We start from the raw sequence: 17,954 nt of genomic DNA, 5'->3' as shown, positions 1-17,954 counted from the left end.
GTATAGGTCACTGTTGCGGACACAGTTCAGTGTGAGGTTGTGTATAGGTCACTATTGCGGACACAGTTCAGTGTGAGGTTGTGTATAGGTCACTGTTGCGGTTACAGTTCAGTGTGTGGTTGTGTATAGGTCACTATTGCGGTCACAGTTCAGTGTGAGGTTGTGTATAGGTCACTATTGCGGTCACAGTTCAGTGTGAGGTTGTGTATAGGTCACTGTTGCGGTCACAGTTCAGTGTGAGGTTGTGTACAGGTCACTGTTGCGGTCACAGTTCAGTGTGAGGTTGTGTACAGGTCACTGTTGCGGTCACAGTTCAGTGTGAGGTTGTGTATAGGTCACTGTTGCGGTCACAGTTCAGTGTGAGGTTGTGTACAGGTCACTGTTGCGGTCACAGTTCAGTGTGAGGTTGTGTACAGGTCACTGTTGCGGTCACAGTTCAGTGTGAGGTTGTGTACAGGTCACTGTTGCGGACACAGTTCAGTGTGAGGTTGTGTATAGGTCACTATTGCGGTTACAGTTCAGTGTGCGGTTGTGTATAGGTCACTGTTGCGGACACAGTTCAGTGTGCGGTTGTGTACAGGTCACTATTGCGGTCACAGTTCAGTGTGAGGTTGTGTATAGGTCACTGTTGCGGTCACAGTTCAGTGTGAGGTTGTGTATAGGTCACTGTTGCGGTTACAGTTCAGTGTGAGGTTGTGTATAGGTCACTGTTGCGGTTACAGTTCAGTGTGTGGTTGTGTATAGGTCACTATTGCGGACACAGTTCAGTGTGTGGTTGTGTATAGGTCACTATTGCGGTCACAGTTCAGTGTGTGGTTGTGTATAGGTCACTATTGCGGTTACAGTTCAGTGTGTGGTTGTGTATAGGTCACTATTGCGGTCACAGTTCAGTGTGTGGTTGTGTATAGGTCACTATTGCGGTTACAGTTCAGTGTGTGGTTGTGTATAGGTCACTATTGCGGTCACAGTTCAGTGTGAGGTTGTGTATAGGTCACTATTGCGGACACAGTTCAGTGTGAGGTTGTGTATAGGTCACTATTGCAGTCACAGTTGAGTGTGAAGTCGTGTATAGGTCAATGTTGTGGTCACAGTTCAGTGTGAAGTCGTGTATAGGTCACTATTGCGGTCACAGTTCAGTGTGAAGTCGTATATAGGTCAGTGTTACAGTCACATTTCAGTGTGAGGTCGTGTATAGGTCACTGTTGCAGTCACAGTTTAGTGTGAGGTCATGAATAGGTCACTATTGCGGTCACAGTTCAGTGTGAGGTCATGTATAGGTCATTGTTCAGTGTGAGGTCGTGTAAGGTCACTATTGCAGTCACAGTTCAGTGTGAAGTCGTGTATAGGTCATTGTTCAGTGTGATGTCATGTAAGGTCACTATTGCGGTCACAGTTCAGTGTGAGGTCGTGTATAGGTCAGTATTGCGGTCATAGTTCAGTGTGAGGTCATGTAGTGTGAGTCCTGTATAGGTCACTGTTCAGTGGGAGGTCGTGTAAGGTCACGATTGTGGTCACAGTTCAGTGTGAAGTTGTGTATAGGTCACTATTGCGGACACAATTCAGTGTGAAGTCGTATATAGGTCAGTGTGACAGTCACAGTTCAGTGCGAGGTCGTGTATAGGTCACTTGCAGTCACAGTTCAGTGTGAGGTCATAAATAGGTCACTATTGCGGTCACAGTTCAGTGTGAGATCATGTATAGGTCATTGTTCAGTGTGAGGTCATGTAAGGTCACTATTGCGGTCACAGTTCAGTGTGAGGTCGTGTATAGGTCACTATTGCAGTCATAGTTCAGTGTGAGGTCATGTATAGGTCATAGTTCAGTGTGAGGTTGTGTAAGGTCACTATTGCGGTCACAGTTCAGTGTGAAGTCGTGTATAGGTCAGTGTGGGGTCACAGTTCAGTGTGAGGTCGTGTATAGGTCACTATTGCGGTCACAGTTCAGTGTGAGGTCGTGTATAGGTCACTACTGCGCTCACAGTTCAGTGTGAGGTCATGTATAGGTGCTGTGTAATTCGTGACCGCATGGATGTGTTGTGGCTGGTTTGTTAAGTGTATTCAAGGCTGCGATAAATAGATTTTTCATCAGGAATGGAATCAAGTATTATGGGGAAAGTCAGGAAAGTGGAGTTGAGGGTGATCAGACCAGCCTTGATTTCACTGAATAGCGGTACAGACTCAATGGGCTGATTGGCCTCCTTCTGCTCCAACATCTGATGATTCTATAGACTAAATTTAAGTTTTTACCATTTTCCCTGATAGCTCAATTCACTGACTGGCTACTACTGTTAATTTCTTTGAACATGACAGCGCAGTACCTTCGGCCCTCGATGATTTGTTTCTTCCTCTGATAGTTTTTATACCATTTGGAGTCTATGGAGTTAACTTTTTACTTGAGGTTTATGAAATTCCCCTTCCCTCCACAAACCACCCACAACATTGTTAATTGGATCTCATCGACAGCTTCTCTTCACTCTGATGCTAATGCTAATGCCACATGAACTGAGTGTTCTGCTCACCTCTCTGCGCATTGCATTCAATTCTTGCTCTGTTTGATCCTATGCTAATTTGCACACTGTTCAGGTAGTATGTCAAAAATTCTTAAGGACTGAATTGACAGTACCAATGTGCAAATTAGCACAGAGTTCTGTTTTGGCACTTGATTACCTTTTCAGAATCCAGGTGATAGCCCATTAGCTCTTTGCAGATTGAAGGTAGAGGCTGCACACCGCCATGTTCCTGCTGAGTGCTCCCACATTCCGATTTAGCATTGCGGCCAAAGAACTGATCATAAGAGTGTCCTTGATCCTCCATAACCAAACAGATGGTATCTCGAGAAGCCTCATCATAGATTTCCTAATTCAAAACAAATATGGACGTTGAAATACTTTCATCTCTCTGCCTCAATTCCAGTCATTTCATATGACTGCCATCAGTAATCATTATTCTTGAGCAGACAGCACGAAGCATCAGTACTGAGGTAAGCTGCACTATCGGAGGATCAGTACTGAAGGAGTGCCACACTGTCGGAGGGTCATTACGGAGGGAGTGCTGCATTGTTGGAGGGTCAGTACTGAAGGATTGCCACACTGTTGGAGGGTCATTACGGAAGGAGTGCTGCACTGTTGGAGGGTCAGTACTGACGGTGTGCTGCACTGTCCAAGAGACAGTACTGAGGGAGTGCTGCACTATCAGAGGATCAGTACTGAGGGAGTCCTGCACTGTTGGAGGGTCAGTACTGAGGGAGTGCCTCACTGTCAGAGGGTTAGTACTGAGGGAGTGCCTCACTATCTGAGGGTCAGTACTGAGGGAGTGCCACACTGTCAGAGGGTCATTACTGAGGGACTGCCTCATTGTCAGAGGGTCAGTATTGAGGTACTGCCTCACTGTCAGAGGGTCAGTACTGAGTTAGTGCCGCACTGTCAGAGGGTCAGTACTGAGGGAGTGCCGCACTGTCAGAGAGTCAGTACTGAGGGAGTGCCGTACTGTCAGAGAGTCAGTACTGAGGGAGTGCTGCACTGTCAGAGAGTCAGTACTGAGGGAGTGCCGCACTGTCAGAGGGTCAGTGCTGAGGGAGTGCTGCACTGTCAGAGGGCCTGTACTGAGGGAGTGCCGCACTGTCAGAGAGTCAGTACTGAGGGAGTGCCTCACTGTCAGAGGGTCAGTACTGAGGGAGTGCTGCACTGTCAGAGGGTCAGTACTGAGGGAGTGCCTCACTGTCAGAGGGTCAGTACTGATGGAGTGCCGTACTGTCAGAGGGTCAGTACTGAGGGAGTGCCGCACTGTCAGAGAGTCAGTACTGAGGGAGTGCCTCACTATCAGAGGGTCAGTACTGAGGAAGTGCTGCACTGTCAGAGGGTCAGTACTGATGGAGTGCCGTACTGTCAGAGAGTCAGTACTGAGGGAGTGCTGCACTGTCAGAGGGTCAGTACTGAGGGAGTGCCTCACTGTCAGAGGGTCAGTACTGAGGGAGTGCCTCACTGTCAGAGGGTCAGTACTGAGGGAGTGCTGCACGGTCAGAGGGTCAGTACTGAGGGAGTGCTGCACTGTCAGAGAGTCAGTACTGAGGGAGTGCCTCACTGTCAGAGGGTCAGTACTGAGGGAGTGCTGCACTGTCAGAGGGTCAGTACTGATGGAGTGCCGTACTGTCAGAGTGGAGGATGGTGGGAGTTCTACACTGTCAAATGTCAGTACTGAATGAATTCTGCATTGTTGGAAGTTCAACACTGAGGGAGCCGTGCACTGTCAGGGGGCTGTTTCTGAGGGAGTGCCGCACTGTCAGAGGATCAGTACTGTGGGAGTGCCACACAGAGGGTCAGTACTGAGAGAGTGCCTCACTGTCAGAGGGTCAGTACTGAGGGAGTGCCTCACCATTGGAGGATCACTACTGTGGGAGTGCCGTACTGTCGGAGGGTCAGTATTGAAGGAGTGCCGTACTGTCAGAGAGACAGTACTGATGGAGTGCTGCACTGTCAGAGGGTCAGTACTGAAGGAGTGATGCATTGTCGGACGGTCAGTACTGAGGGAATGCCGCACTGTCAGAGAGTCAGTACTGAGGGAGTGCTGCACTGTCAGAGGGTCAGTACTGAGGGAGTGCCGCACTGTCAGAGAGTCAGTACTGAGGGAGTGCCTCACTGTCAGAGGGTCAGTACTGAGGGAGTGCTGCACTGTCAGAGGGTCAGTACTGATGGAGTGCCGCACTGTCAGAGGGTCAGTACTGAGGGAGTGCCGCACTGTCAGAGGGTCAGTGCTGAGGGAGTGCTGCACTGTCAGAGGGCCAGTACTGAGGGAGTGCCGCACTGTCAGAGAGTCAGTACTGAGGGAGTGCCTCACTGTCAGAGGGTCAGTACTGAGGGAGTGCTGCACTGTCAGAGGGTCAGTACTGAGGGAGTGCTGCACTGTCAGAGGGTCAGTACTGATGGAGTGCCGTACTGTCAGAGGGTCAGTACTGAGGGAGTGCCGCACTGTCAGAGAGTCAGTACTGAGGGAGTGCCTCACTATCAGAGGGTCAGTACTGAGGAAGTGCTGCACTGTCAGAGGGTCAGTACTGATGGAGTGCCGTACTGTCAGAGAGTCAGTACTGAGGGAGTGCTGCACTGTCAGAGGGTCAGTACTGAGGGAGTGCCTCACTGTCAGAGGGTCAGTACTGAGGGAGTGCCTCACTGTCAGAGGGTCAGTACTGAGGGAGTGCTGCACGGTCAGAGGGTCAGTACTGAGGGAGTGCTGCACTGTCAGAGAGTCAGTACTGAGGGAGTGCCTCACTGTCAGAGGGTCAGTACTGAGGGAGTGCTGCACTGTCAGAGGGTCAGTCCTGATGGAGTGCCGTACTGTCAGAGTGGAGGATGGTGGGAGTTCTACACTGTCAAATGTCAGTACTGAATGAATTCTGCATTGTTGGAAGTTCAACACTGAGGCAGCCGTGCACTGTCAGGGGGCTGTTTCTGAGGGAGTGCCGCACTGTCAGAGGATCAGTACTGTGGGAGTGATACACTGTCAGAGGGTCAATACTGGAGGAGCAATGCTCTCTTAGAGGACCAGTACTAATGGAACTCTTCACTGTCAGAGGGTCAGGACTAGGTCAGAACCGAGGGAGTGTCTCACTGTCAGAGGGTCAGGACTGGGTCAGAACCGAGGAAGTGTCTCAGTGTCAGAGGGTCAGGACTGGGTCAGAACCGAGGAAGTGTCTCAGTGTCAGAGGGTCAATATTGAGGGAGTGTTCCATTATCGACACGTCAGAACAGAAGGTGCAATGTAGAGGGTCAGAGAGTCAGTACTGAAGGAGTGCTGCACTGTCAGTGGGTCAGTACTGAGGGAGTGCCGTACTGTCAGAGGGTCAGTACTGAGGGAGTGCCGCACTGTCAGAGGGTCAGTACTGAGGGAGTGCCGTACTGTCAGAGAGTCAGTACTGAGGGAGTGCCGCACTGTCAGAAGGTCAGTACTGAAGGAGTGCTGCACTGTCAGAGGGTCAGTACTGAGGGAGTGTCGTACTGTCAGAGAGTCAGTACTGAGGGAGTGCTACATTGTCAGAGGGTCAGTACTGAGGGAGTGTCGTACTGTCAGAGAGTCAGTACTGAGGGAGTGCTACATTGTCAGAGGGTCAGTACTGATGGAGTGCCTCACTGTCAGAGAGTCAGTACTGAGGGAGTGCTGCACTGTCAGAGGGTCAATACTGTGGGAGTGCGGCACTGTCGGAGGTTCAGTACTGAGGGAGTGCTGCACTGTCAGAGAGTCAGTACTGAGGGAGTGCTACATTGTCAAAGGGTCAATACTGTGGGAGTGCGGCACTGTCGGAGGTTCAGTACTGAGGGAGTCCTAGCAAGGCACAGCAAATATTTCCTATCCCTCACAGAGAGAGTCATGGGAACAGCAGAGGGAGTTACTGGGAGAACAGAGGGAGTCACGTTGAGAGTTGAGGGAGTCTTGGAGAGTCGATAGGAGTCTCAAGACAGCATTCAGTGTATGGAGTTCTGAAGGTTAGGAGCAGAGTTTTCTGAGGGTGGAGAGAAGGAGTCATGGAGAGTTGGGGCAGGGGGGTCACAGAGGGTGAAGTTAATATTGCTGAGTGGGGATCTGATGAGTGACGGATGGTGGGTCAGTCTGAACTCTGTGAGCTGCCAGAGGAAGTGGTAGAGGCTGGTACAAGTGAAACATTTAAAAGGCATCTGGATGAGTATATGAATAGGAAGGGTTAAGAGGGATATGGGCCAAATGCTGGCAAATGGGACTAGATTTATTTAGAATATCTGGTTGGCATGGATGAGTTGGACTTGAAAGGTCTGTTTCTGTGCTAAACATCTTTATGACTCTATGAATCTATAACTGTCCCAGTTCATGATAACTTCAGGTACTGAGAGGTCACTGCATACATGCTCAAAACAACAGGGCACACTGCACAATTGGACCCTCACTCTGAAGTCAAACCTCATGCCAGACCATTGTCTTTTAAAAGCAATGACAATCAGCTATGCTGAGCTAAGCCTGCAATGTGAGAGACTGTGTATATTAAGCAGCCTGCATTATACAAAACCAGTTCAAGGATCTTCAAAAGTTGAAGCAGGAATATTAGAAACAGAAGGAGGAAGGCAATGAGGGTTTGGATAAAATTCCCAAATTAGGATCTAGGTGCTGAAAGCAGGGTCTTCTATAACTTGCTGCAGCTTACACCACCAATGGGCTGCTATAATTTTGGTCTCCAGCACATCAAAGTTTAATTCCACGATCGGTTGAACTCAAGGGGAATTCTTTGAAAGTCAAACACCACATACAAATCTCACTGACATGGCTGACATCTCGTATTGGTTTTGCATACAAGTAAACGCCTTGCAGAAACATTTCTGAGGAGAGTAAAGATTTAACCACACTGCCGGGACGGAGTCACATATAACATAGACCCAGACCAGCTAAAGGTTTCAGCCACGAGATTCCTATCTCAAAAGATACCAATGAACCAGTTGGGTTTCAACAGCCCAACAACTCCATGTTCATGTTTACTGAAATTCTTTGCATTGTCAGTTCAGGAACAAAACAACGATGTAATTGTTGTTGAACAGCAACTTTGATCTGGGTCTATTCTACCTGTTCCACCTGAGTTGGTGTTGAAGTTTTCCTCACCACTGGCACTGAGCCCTGAGCCCAGGAATCGGTGAGATAAGCAACGGGTTCATCATCTTCCTGCCAGTTTGGATCCAGTGCCACGTTTCGCTCTCCTGGATCATACATCAGGCACTGCCACTCAATAATTCGCAGGATGGCATCCTTCGCCTGACTGATGGTGAATGGCAGCAGCTGAGGAAAGGACAAGGAAATGAGAAGGATCGGTATGAATGGGGCAGTGAGACAAGGGGACAGCACTTGAATTGAACGGCCCTCCAAACTCGCTGGGGTCGCTCTCACCAGACAGACACTGTAACCATCCCCTCTCCCCAGACAGACAGTGCGACCATCGCCTCTCCCCAGACACTGTGACCATTTCCTCTCCCCAGACAGACAGTGCGACTAGCCTCACACCCCAGACAGACACTGTGACCATCCTCACTCCCCAGACAGACACTGTGACCATCCCCTCTCTCCAGACAGACACTGTGACCATCCCCTCTCTCCAGACAGACACTGTGACCATCCTCACTCCCCAGACAGACAGTGTGACCATTCCTTCTCCCCAGACACTGTGACCATCCTCACTCCCCAGACAGACACTGTGACCATCCCCTCTCTCCAGACAGACACTGTGACCATCCTCACTCCCCAGACAGACAGTGTGACCATTCCTTCTCCCCAGACACTGTGACCATCCTCACTCCCCAGACAGACAGTGTGACCATTTCCTCTCCCCAGACAGACACTGTGACCATCCTCACTCCCCAGACAGACAGTGTGACCATTCCCTCTCCCCAGACAGACACTGTGACCATCCTCACTCCCCAGACAGACAGTGCGACTGTCCTCACACCCCAGACAGACACTGTGACCATCCTCACTCCCCAGACAGACAGTGTGACCATTCCCTCTCCCCAGACAGACAGTGCGACTAGCCTCACACCCCAGACAGACACTGTGACCATCCTCACTCCCCAGACAGACACTGTGACCATCCCCTCTCTCCAGACAGACACTGTGACCATCCTCACTCCCCAGACAGACAGTGTGACCATTCCCTCTCCCCAGACAGACACTGTGACCATCCTCACTCCCCAGACAGACAGTGCGACTGTCCTCACACCCCAGACAGACACTGTGACCATCCTCACTCCCCAGACAGACAGTGTGACCATTCCCTCTCCCCAGACAGACACTGTGACCATCCTCACTCCCCAGACAGACACTGTGACCATTCCCTCTCCCCAGACAGACACTGTGACCATCCTCACTCCCCAGACAGACAGTGCGACTGTCCTCACACCCCAGACAGACACTGTGACCATCCTCACTCCCCAGACAGACACTGTGACCATTCCCTCTCCCCAGACAGACACTGTGACCATCCCCTCTCCCCAGACAGACACTGTGACCATCCCCCTCTCCCCAGACAGACACTGTGACCATCCTCACTCCCCAGACAGACACTGTGACCATTCCCTCTCTCCAGACAGACACTGTGACCATCCCCTCTCCCCAGACAGACAGTGCGACTGTCCTCACTTCCCAGACAGACACTGTGACCATCCTCACTCCCCAGACAGACAGTGTGACCATCCTCACACCCCAGACAGACAGTGCGACTGTCCTCACTTCCCAGACAGACACTGTGACCATCCTCACTCCCCAGACAGACAGTGTGACCATCCTCACACCCCAGACAGACACTGTGACCATCCCCTCTCCCCAGACAGACAGTGCGACTGTCCTCACACCCCAGACAGACACTGTGACCATCCCCCTCTCCCCAGACAGACAGTGCGACTGTCCTCACACCCCAGACAGACACTGTGACCATCCCCTCTCCCCAGACAGACACTGTGACCATTCCCTCTCCCCAGACAGACACTGTGACCATCCCCTCTCTCCAGACAGACATTGTGACCATCCCCTCTCCCCAGACAGACACTGTGACCATCCCCTCTCCCCAGACAGACAGTGCGACTGTCCGCACACCCCAGACAGACACTGTGACCATCCCCCTCTCCCCAGACAGACAGTGCGACTGTCCTCACACCCCAGGCAGACACTGTGACCATTCCCTCTCCCCAGACAGACACTGTGACCATCCTCTCTCCCCAGACAGACACTGTGACCATCCCCTCTCCCCACATAGACAGTGCGACTGTCCTCACACCCCAGACAGACACTGTGACCATTCCCTCTCCCCAGACAGACACTGTGACCATCCCCTCTCCCCAGACAGACACTGTGACCATCCCCCTCTCCCCAGACAGACACTGCGACTATCCTCACTTCCCAGACAGCCACTGCGACCATTTCCTCTCCCCAGAAAGACACTGTGACCATTCCCCATTCCCCAGACAGACACCGCGACTATCCCCCTCTCCCCAGTTACTGCAACCATTCCCAATCCCAGACAGACACTGTGACCATCCTCCATTCCCCAGACAGACACTGCGACTATCCCCCTCTCCCCAGTTACTGCAACCATTCCCAATCCCAGACAGACACTGTGACCATCCTCCATTCCCCAGAAAGACACTGCGACCATCCCCCTCTCCCCAGTTACTGTAACCATTCCCAATCCCTGACAGACACTGTGACCATCCTCACTCCCCGGACAGACATTGCGACAGTCTCCTCTCTCCAATGCGACTATCCCCACTTCATCAACACGTGGTCTAACCATCCCCTCTCCCTAGACAGGCACTGTGAATATCCTCACTCCCCAGCCAAACATTGGGACCATTCTCCATTAGTTTGAAAGTCACTGGGTTCCTCCAAACATCAAATCACTATCACCGCCACACCCCCTTCTATACCACCAAGTCCCTTAACACCATCCTGCACCTCGCAGATTATCCCACAGGGACTATCCATTAGGCACATTAACACCGTGACCCGCGCTCACCCTAGCCTCCATCAGCCTTACCTGTTTTTCAATGTATACTCTGTAACAACCATCCAATACTTGATTCACAATGTCATCGATGATGTCCCCAATTTGACATTCTGCATCTTCAGTGCTAACCATAGAGAGCCAGTCATTTTCCGTGAAGCGACCAGGTATGATTTCTACCACAGACGCTGGAGTGCTCACAGCTGCTGACACGGTCCGGCCTTTCTCTAGACGAGACCTCTGTGCCGCAGAACGTGACATCGTTCCCTTTGTTTGAAAGAATAAAAAATTTGTTTAAAAACCTCCAAGAATGCTTCAATGTCCACACACATCGACTTTTCCATTTATTCAGTGAGATCTGATAATGCTCAGATCCTGCTTTTCCCCAATAACCGTTGTTGCGTTCCAGCAAAACCTCACTGAATAGAAATAATGCGCCCCATGGGAAAAGTAAGGTTAGGGGCAGACCACCAAAAACAAAACTCTCACGATCGCTCAAAAATCACCCAAAAGTCTAACACAAAGTATAGCACAGCCTGAATGAAGGTTCAAATCATATTTATTAACAAAACAGAAGTAAATTTACATAGTACATTTTAAAAAATCTCAGAAAGCTGCTCTCTGTACAGTACCTCTCACAGAAAGCTGCTCTGTTGGCAGCTGACATTAGAGGCTGCACACAATGAAGCTCGTGAACCAATCCCTTCTGGAACCACACTACTGCAAACAGAGGTAAGCATTCTCCAAAATACCGTTCCCAGTTCTTCGGTAAAGGTATAGCCAAATCGCGCTGACGAAACAAGCGTTATCCCAGAATTACCTGCAGCTCAGCCTTGAATATGCTTAATGACTCCACTTCAACAGCCCTCTGCAACAAGGAACTCCACAGGTTCACTCCCCCTCTGAGAGAAGAAATCCTGCTGTCTTCATTGTGTGACTCCTTATTCTGAGATTACACCCTCTGCTCCTAGACTGTCCCACAAGGGGAAACCTTTCTACTCTGACAGTCCCTCCATATGTGACATTAGTCTAGTGAACCTTCTCTGGGCTGCCTCTAATGCTAGTATGGAGAAAGTGAGGTCTGCAGATGCTGGAGATCAGAGATGGAAATGTGTTGCTGGAAAAGCGCAGCCCTGAAGAAGGGCTAATGCCCGAAACGTCGATTCTCCTGTTCCCTAGATGCTGCCTGACCTGCAGCGCTTTTCCAGCAACACATTTCCATCTCTAATGCTAGTATACCATTCCTTAAATATGGGATCCTAAACTGTTCACAGTATTCCAACGGTGGGTCCAAAATGAGACAGTATAGGTTTAAGATGAGAGTGGCAAGATTTAACAAAGACCTGAAGGGGTAGGGGCAACTTTTTCAGGCAGAGGGTGGTGAGTATGTGGAACAAGGTGCCAGAGGGAATGGTGGATACAGGAACAATTTCATTATTTAAAAGACATTTGCATAGGTACAAGAATAGGCAAATGTAACTACTTCAGTTTAGGAAACCTGATTGGTATGGATGAGTTGGACCAAAGGGCCTGTGCCCATGCTGTATGACTCTAGTGCTTTCTATCGCTTTAGCAAAACTACATTTTTATACGCTTTGCCCTTAAAATAAAAGCCAACATTACATTTGTCTTCCCTCTTTGCCCATTTCCCTTTGATGTCTTTGTAATTTATGTGAATGAGAGCATTTTCTTTATAAGCAATTGTGGGACGTGGTGGTTGCTAACTAGGCCAGCATTTATTACCCATCCCTAGTTGCCCTTGAGAAGGTGGTGGTGAGCTGCCTTCTTGAACTGCAGCAGTCCACATGCTGTAGGTAGATCCACAATGCCCATAGGGAAGGTTTGCAGGGTGGATGAGCAAACTGGTCAAAGCATCTTATTCAAGTCAGTGTGGGGTGTGGGGTCTGTATTAAAAATGAATGAAATTGTAGTATATGGCAGTATAGTTAGAAGGTTACTGTTCTCTGTAGCTGCATGTTGGTTCAGGTTTCTGCTGGTGTTACGAATCTAGTAACAATGAGGTTGATTTGGTTTAGTGTGCAGTCCTTGTGTCACTGCTGAGCCCCTCTCTACCCCAGGTATTGCTTCCCTCCGGAGTATCACCTTCTCTCTACCCCAGGTATTGTCCACTGTCATAGGGTCTGTTTCCAAGCTGTATGACTCTTCGGTCCAAATCCTCCATGTTGACCAAGTTTTCATAAACTCAACTAGTCCCATTTGCCTGCATTTGTTCCATATCACTCTGAACCTTTCCTATTCATGTACCTGTCCAAATGTATTTTAAAGGCAGTAACTGCTTGCATCTACCATTTCCTCTGGCAGTCATCTAGGTATTACTCAACTCTCTGCCCCTCTCTCCCGGGAAATTGCTCATACTCTCATTCAGATAATGCACCTTCGCCCCCCAAATTTGCCAATGGAGTATGATCCCACTCTCCCCACCTAGTATTGTTCCTTCTTTTCACTGGTATTGGCTCACTCTTCTCCACCACCCTCCCAGGAAGCGCACCCTCCTCTCCACTGGGTGTTGTCCCTACAAACCAATGAACTGCGGATGCTGAACATCTCAAACAAAAACAGAAATTGCTGGAGAAACTCAGCAGCTCTGGCAGTATCTGAGGGAAGAAAGCAGAGTTAATGTTTAATGTTTCAAGTTAACTCTGCTTTCTTTCAAGTTAACTTTGCTCGCGTCACTCAGAAGGGTTTAAACTGCTGTGGTGGGGGGATGGGAATCAGAGCATAGAACATAGAACATAGAACATAGAACATAGAAGAATACAGCGCAGTACAGGCCCTTTGGCCCTCGATGTTGCGCCGATCCAAGCCCACCTAACCTATACTAACCCACTATCCTCCATATACCTATCCAATGCCCGCTTAAATGCCCATAAAGAGGGAGAGTCCACCACTGCTGTAGGTCAGCAAGTGAAACGACTGAGATGTTAGAGACTAAGCTCAATAAGGCTAAGAGGAAGAACAGACAGGTAGTGTAGTGGACCATGGAGTTCAGGTTTCACAGTTCTCTGCAAGTGGAGTTACATGTGACCGGGGCAGTGAAGGAGGCTTTTGACACACTGGCCTTCATCAGTCAGGGCATTGAGTATAGAAGTTGGGAAGTTATGATACAGTTATACAGGATATTGGTGAGGCGGCCCTTGATGACCTTGTTATAAGAAGGATGTTATTAAACTGGAAAAGGGTGCATAAGAAATTTTCAAGGATGTTGCCTGGACTCAAAGGCCTGAGTTAAATGGAGAGGTTGAACAAGTTAGGACTTTTTTCTTTACAGCATAGGAGACTGAGGAGGGACCTTAGAGAGGCGAATAAGATCATGAGAGGCATGGATAGAGTGAATCCACTCAATCTTTTTCCCAAGGTTGGGAATCACAGAATATAGGGCATCAGTCTAAGGTTAGAGAAAAGAATAAAAGCGAACCTTAGGGGCATTGTTTTTAAACAGAGGGTGGTATGCACATGGAATGACCTGCTAGCAGAAGTGGTTGAGGTGGGTATATTAACAACATTTAAAAGACAAATACATGGATTAGAAGGATATGGGCCAAGTGCAGGGAAATGAGGTTAGCATGGACGGATATTTTGGTTGGCATGGACCAGTTTGGGCCAAAGGCTCTGTCTCCATGCTGTAGGACTCTTTGCCCCTTCCCATCACTCTCAGGTACCCCTTGTCCTCACTTTTCTCCCCACCAGCCTCCACATTCAAAGGATCATTCTCCACCATTTCAGACAGCTCCAGCATTCCGCCACAACCAAACACATTTTCCCCACACTCCCCCTGTCTGCATTTGAAGGGATCATTCTCTCTGGGACACCTGAGTCCATTCCACAATCACCAACGCCACCAGTCTCCTTTCCAATTCCCCAACCCTTCACCTCCTCCCTTTTGCAAGGGCCTAAACAGTCTTTCCAGGTGAAGCAGCGTTTCACCCGAACCTCCTCTAATCTTCTGTATTGTATTTGCTGCACCCAATGTGGCCTACTCTACATTGGAGCAACCAAACACAGACTGGGTGATGGCTTTGCAGAACACTTCTGGTCTGTGTGCAACCAGGACCCTGACCTTCCTATTTATGTCATTTTAACATAGTGTCCTAGTCACATACACACTTGTCTGTCCTCAGCATGCTGCAGTGTTCCAGTGAATCACAGTGCAAACTGAAGGAACAATATCTCATCTTCAGACTAGGCACTTTACAGCCTTCTGGACTTAATACTGAGTTCAACACCTTCAGGTTGTGAACCCACTCCCGTTTCTTCCCATTCTTTTAGCTTTACTTGTTATATTCTTTGTCACCATGTCCTCTCTCCGCTCCCCACCAACCCAGTGGGACTGTCTTCTCTTTCCAGTCTGGCACTTCCACACACCAGTGTTCTGCCATTCTCACATTCTGATCACTTAATCAGAACTATCAACATCAACCACTGCCACACTCCGCAACCCCACCCGCCAAATACAGCAAAAACAGCATATCAAATATACGATAAATGCTGCCCACTTAGCTCTGATGAAGAGTCATCTTGATTTGAAATGTTAGCTTGCTCTTTCTCCACGGATGCTGTCTGACCCGCTGTGATCTCCAGCATTTGTTATTTTCAGTCAGGTTGTTAAGGTGGCTGATTTTAACTTAGAGAATCATAGAGGTGTACAGCATCTGTCCAACCTCTGTCCTTCTGTCCAACCTGTCCATGCTGACCAGATATCCTAACCTAATCTAGTCCCATTTGCCAGCACTTGGCCAATATTCCTCTAAACCTTTGCTATTCAAATACCCACTCAGATGCCTCTTAAATGTTGCAATTGTACCAGCCTCCACTACTTCCTCTGGCAGCTCATTCCATACACGCACTGGGTCCTTGGTGCTGTGAGGCAGCAGTGCAGCCCCTTTGGTGGATGGTGACTTTAAAGAGGGGTATGTGGATATACTGGGTCATATCAAAATAAAAAAAGTGTTGGGTATTTTGAAAAACACTAAGGTAGACTCATCCCCAGGACCTGATGGGATCTGTCGCAGAATATTGAGGGAGGCTAGGGAGAAAATTGCTGAGGCTTTGTGTCAAATATTTGCAATCTTTAAATCACAAGAGAGATGCCAGAGGACTGGAGATTAGCCAATGGTGTTCCTTTTTTTAAAGAAGGGCGACAGGGATAATCTTGAAGTTACAGGCTGACGAGCCTTATATCAGTGGTAGGGATGTTATTGGGCAAGATTCTTAGGGATAGGATTTACTCACGTTTGGAAGATTATGGACTTATTCGCAATAGGTAGCATGGCTTTGTATGGGGAAGGTCGTGTCTCCTAAACTTGATTGAGATTTTTGAAAATGTAACAAAGATGATTGATGAGAGCACGGTAGTGGATCTCGTCTACAGGGATTTTAGTAAGGCCTTTGACAAGGTCCCTCCCGGCAGGCTGATGCAGAAAGTGAAGTCACCTGGGATCCACAGTGAACTGGTAAGATAAATACAGAACTTGGTCAGAGATTAACAGTGGAAGGAGATCTGTGACCAGCGATGTTTTTCATGAATCAGTGCTGGATCCCTGTTATATGATGTATACATCATTTAGAAGAAAATGTAAAGTTTCCATATAACACAATGCTTGGGGTGCGGCGGGGGAGTGGCTGCAGATAGTGAGGATGGATTGAAAGAGAGTACAACAGGATATAAATAGGTTGCAGATTTGGGCATTATTTGATCCAATGTTTAAGAGGTATATTGACAGATATATGAATAGGCTGGGCATAGCAGGAGGTAAAAACAAGGTAAAAACAATGACTGCAGATGCTGGAAACCAGATTCTGGATCAGTGGTGCTGGAAGAGCACAGCAATTCAGGCAGCATCCGAGGACAGGCAAAATCGACGTTTCGGGCAAAAGCCCTTCATCAGGAATAAAGGCAGAGAGCTTCAGGCTCTCTGCCTTTATTCCTGATGAAGGGCTTTTGCCCGAAACGTCGATTTTGCCTGTCCTCGGATGCTGCCTGAATTGCTGTGCTCTTCCAGCACCACTGGGCATAGCAGGATACAGGCCACGTAGAGGCATTTGGTTTTTAATTTAGAAAGGTGCTACGTTGGTGCAGATTTTGTGGTCTGGAGGGCCTATTCCTGTGCTTTACTGTTCTTTATTTCAGATGTTGCCAGACCTGCTGAGTTTCTCCAATTGCAGTGTCTGTGGGTGTTGCCCCCCTGCGAGTACTCATGTGCGTACCACACACACCTTCCGCCCCTCACTTCATTGATAATGCCCCATCATCACACCAGCCTATACCCCCAAGAACTGCCCTCTCCGCTCTCTCTCTCACGCTTGTATTTTTCCCACCTCTTCTCTCCCTCTTGTATTGGCCCTCTTCTCACTCTCTTTCTCTCTATTTAGAAACAGTGTGGTACATACCGCAGAGATAGAGAGAGGGTAAATATCCTTGAGAGAAGTGAGTAATAGACACCTCTGACACCTCCCTCCCCTTCCTGGACCTCTCCACCTCCAACAACGACGACCGACTTAATACTGACATTTTTTTACCATCCCACCGACTCCCACAGCTACCTGGATTACGCCTTTTCCCACCCTACCTCTTGCAAAAATGCTATCCCGTATTCCCAATTCTTCCACTTCCACTGTATCTGCTTCCAGGAGGACCAGTTCCACCACAGAACACACCTGATGGCCTCCTTCTTTACAGATTGCAATTTCCCTTCCTATGTGGTTAAAGATGCCCTCCAATGCATCTCATCCACATCCCGCACCTCCGTCCTCAAACCCCACCCCTCCAACCGTAACAAGGACAGAACCCCCTTGGTCCTCACCTTCCATCCTACCAACCTTCGCATTAACCGCATCCTCCGCCAACATTTCTGTCACCTCCAAACAGACCCCACCACCAGGGATATATTTCCCTCCCTACCCCAGGACCTGTATGTCCTCGGCAGAGTGGGAGGGGGAGTTGAAATGTTGGGCCACGGGGCAGTGTGGTTGATTGGCGCGGGTGTCCCGGAGATGTTCCCTAAAGTGCTCTGCTAGGAGGCGCCCAGTCTTCCCAATGCAGAGGAGACTGCATCGGGAGCAACGGATACAATAAATGATATTAGTGGATGTGCAAGTAAAACTTTGATGGATGTGGAAGGCTCCTTTAGGGCCTTTGGATAGAGGTAAGGGAGGAGGTGTGGGCGCAGGTTTTACAGTTCCTGCGGTGCAGGAGAAAGTGCCAGGATGGGAGGGTGAGTTGTAGGGGGGCGTGGACCTGACCAGGTAGTCACGGAGGGAACGGCCTTTGCGGAAAGGGGTGGGGAGAGAAATGTATCCCTGGTGGTGGGGTCTGTTTGGAGGTGGCGGAAATGTCGGCGGATGATTTGGTTTATGCAAAGGTTGGTAGGGTGGAAGGTGAGCATCAGGGGCGTTCTGTCCTTGTTATGGTTGGAGGGGTGGGATCTGAGGGCGGAGGT

At 49.2% G+C, this 17,954-nt stretch overlaps 1 pseudogene; it reads right to left on the bottom strand.

The window, feature by feature from the left end:
- LOC148152288 (uncharacterized) overlaps nucleotides 1-17,954 on the bottom strand; it is a 41,509-nt pseudogene that overhangs the window by 21,010 nt on the left and 2,545 nt on the right.

Source organism: Chiloscyllium plagiosum, unplaced genomic scaffold, assembly GCF_037043375.1.
Source record: "Chiloscyllium plagiosum isolate Xiang-an unplaced genomic scaffold, Cpla_swu_hap1 HiC_scaffold_1, whole genome shotgun sequence".
NCBI classification, from domain to species: Eukaryota; Metazoa; Chordata; class Chondrichthyes; order Orectolobiformes; family Hemiscylliidae; genus Chiloscyllium; species Chiloscyllium plagiosum.
Note: the sequence above shows the minus strand (reverse complement) of the source record. Positions and strands in the feature narration are given on the sequence as shown.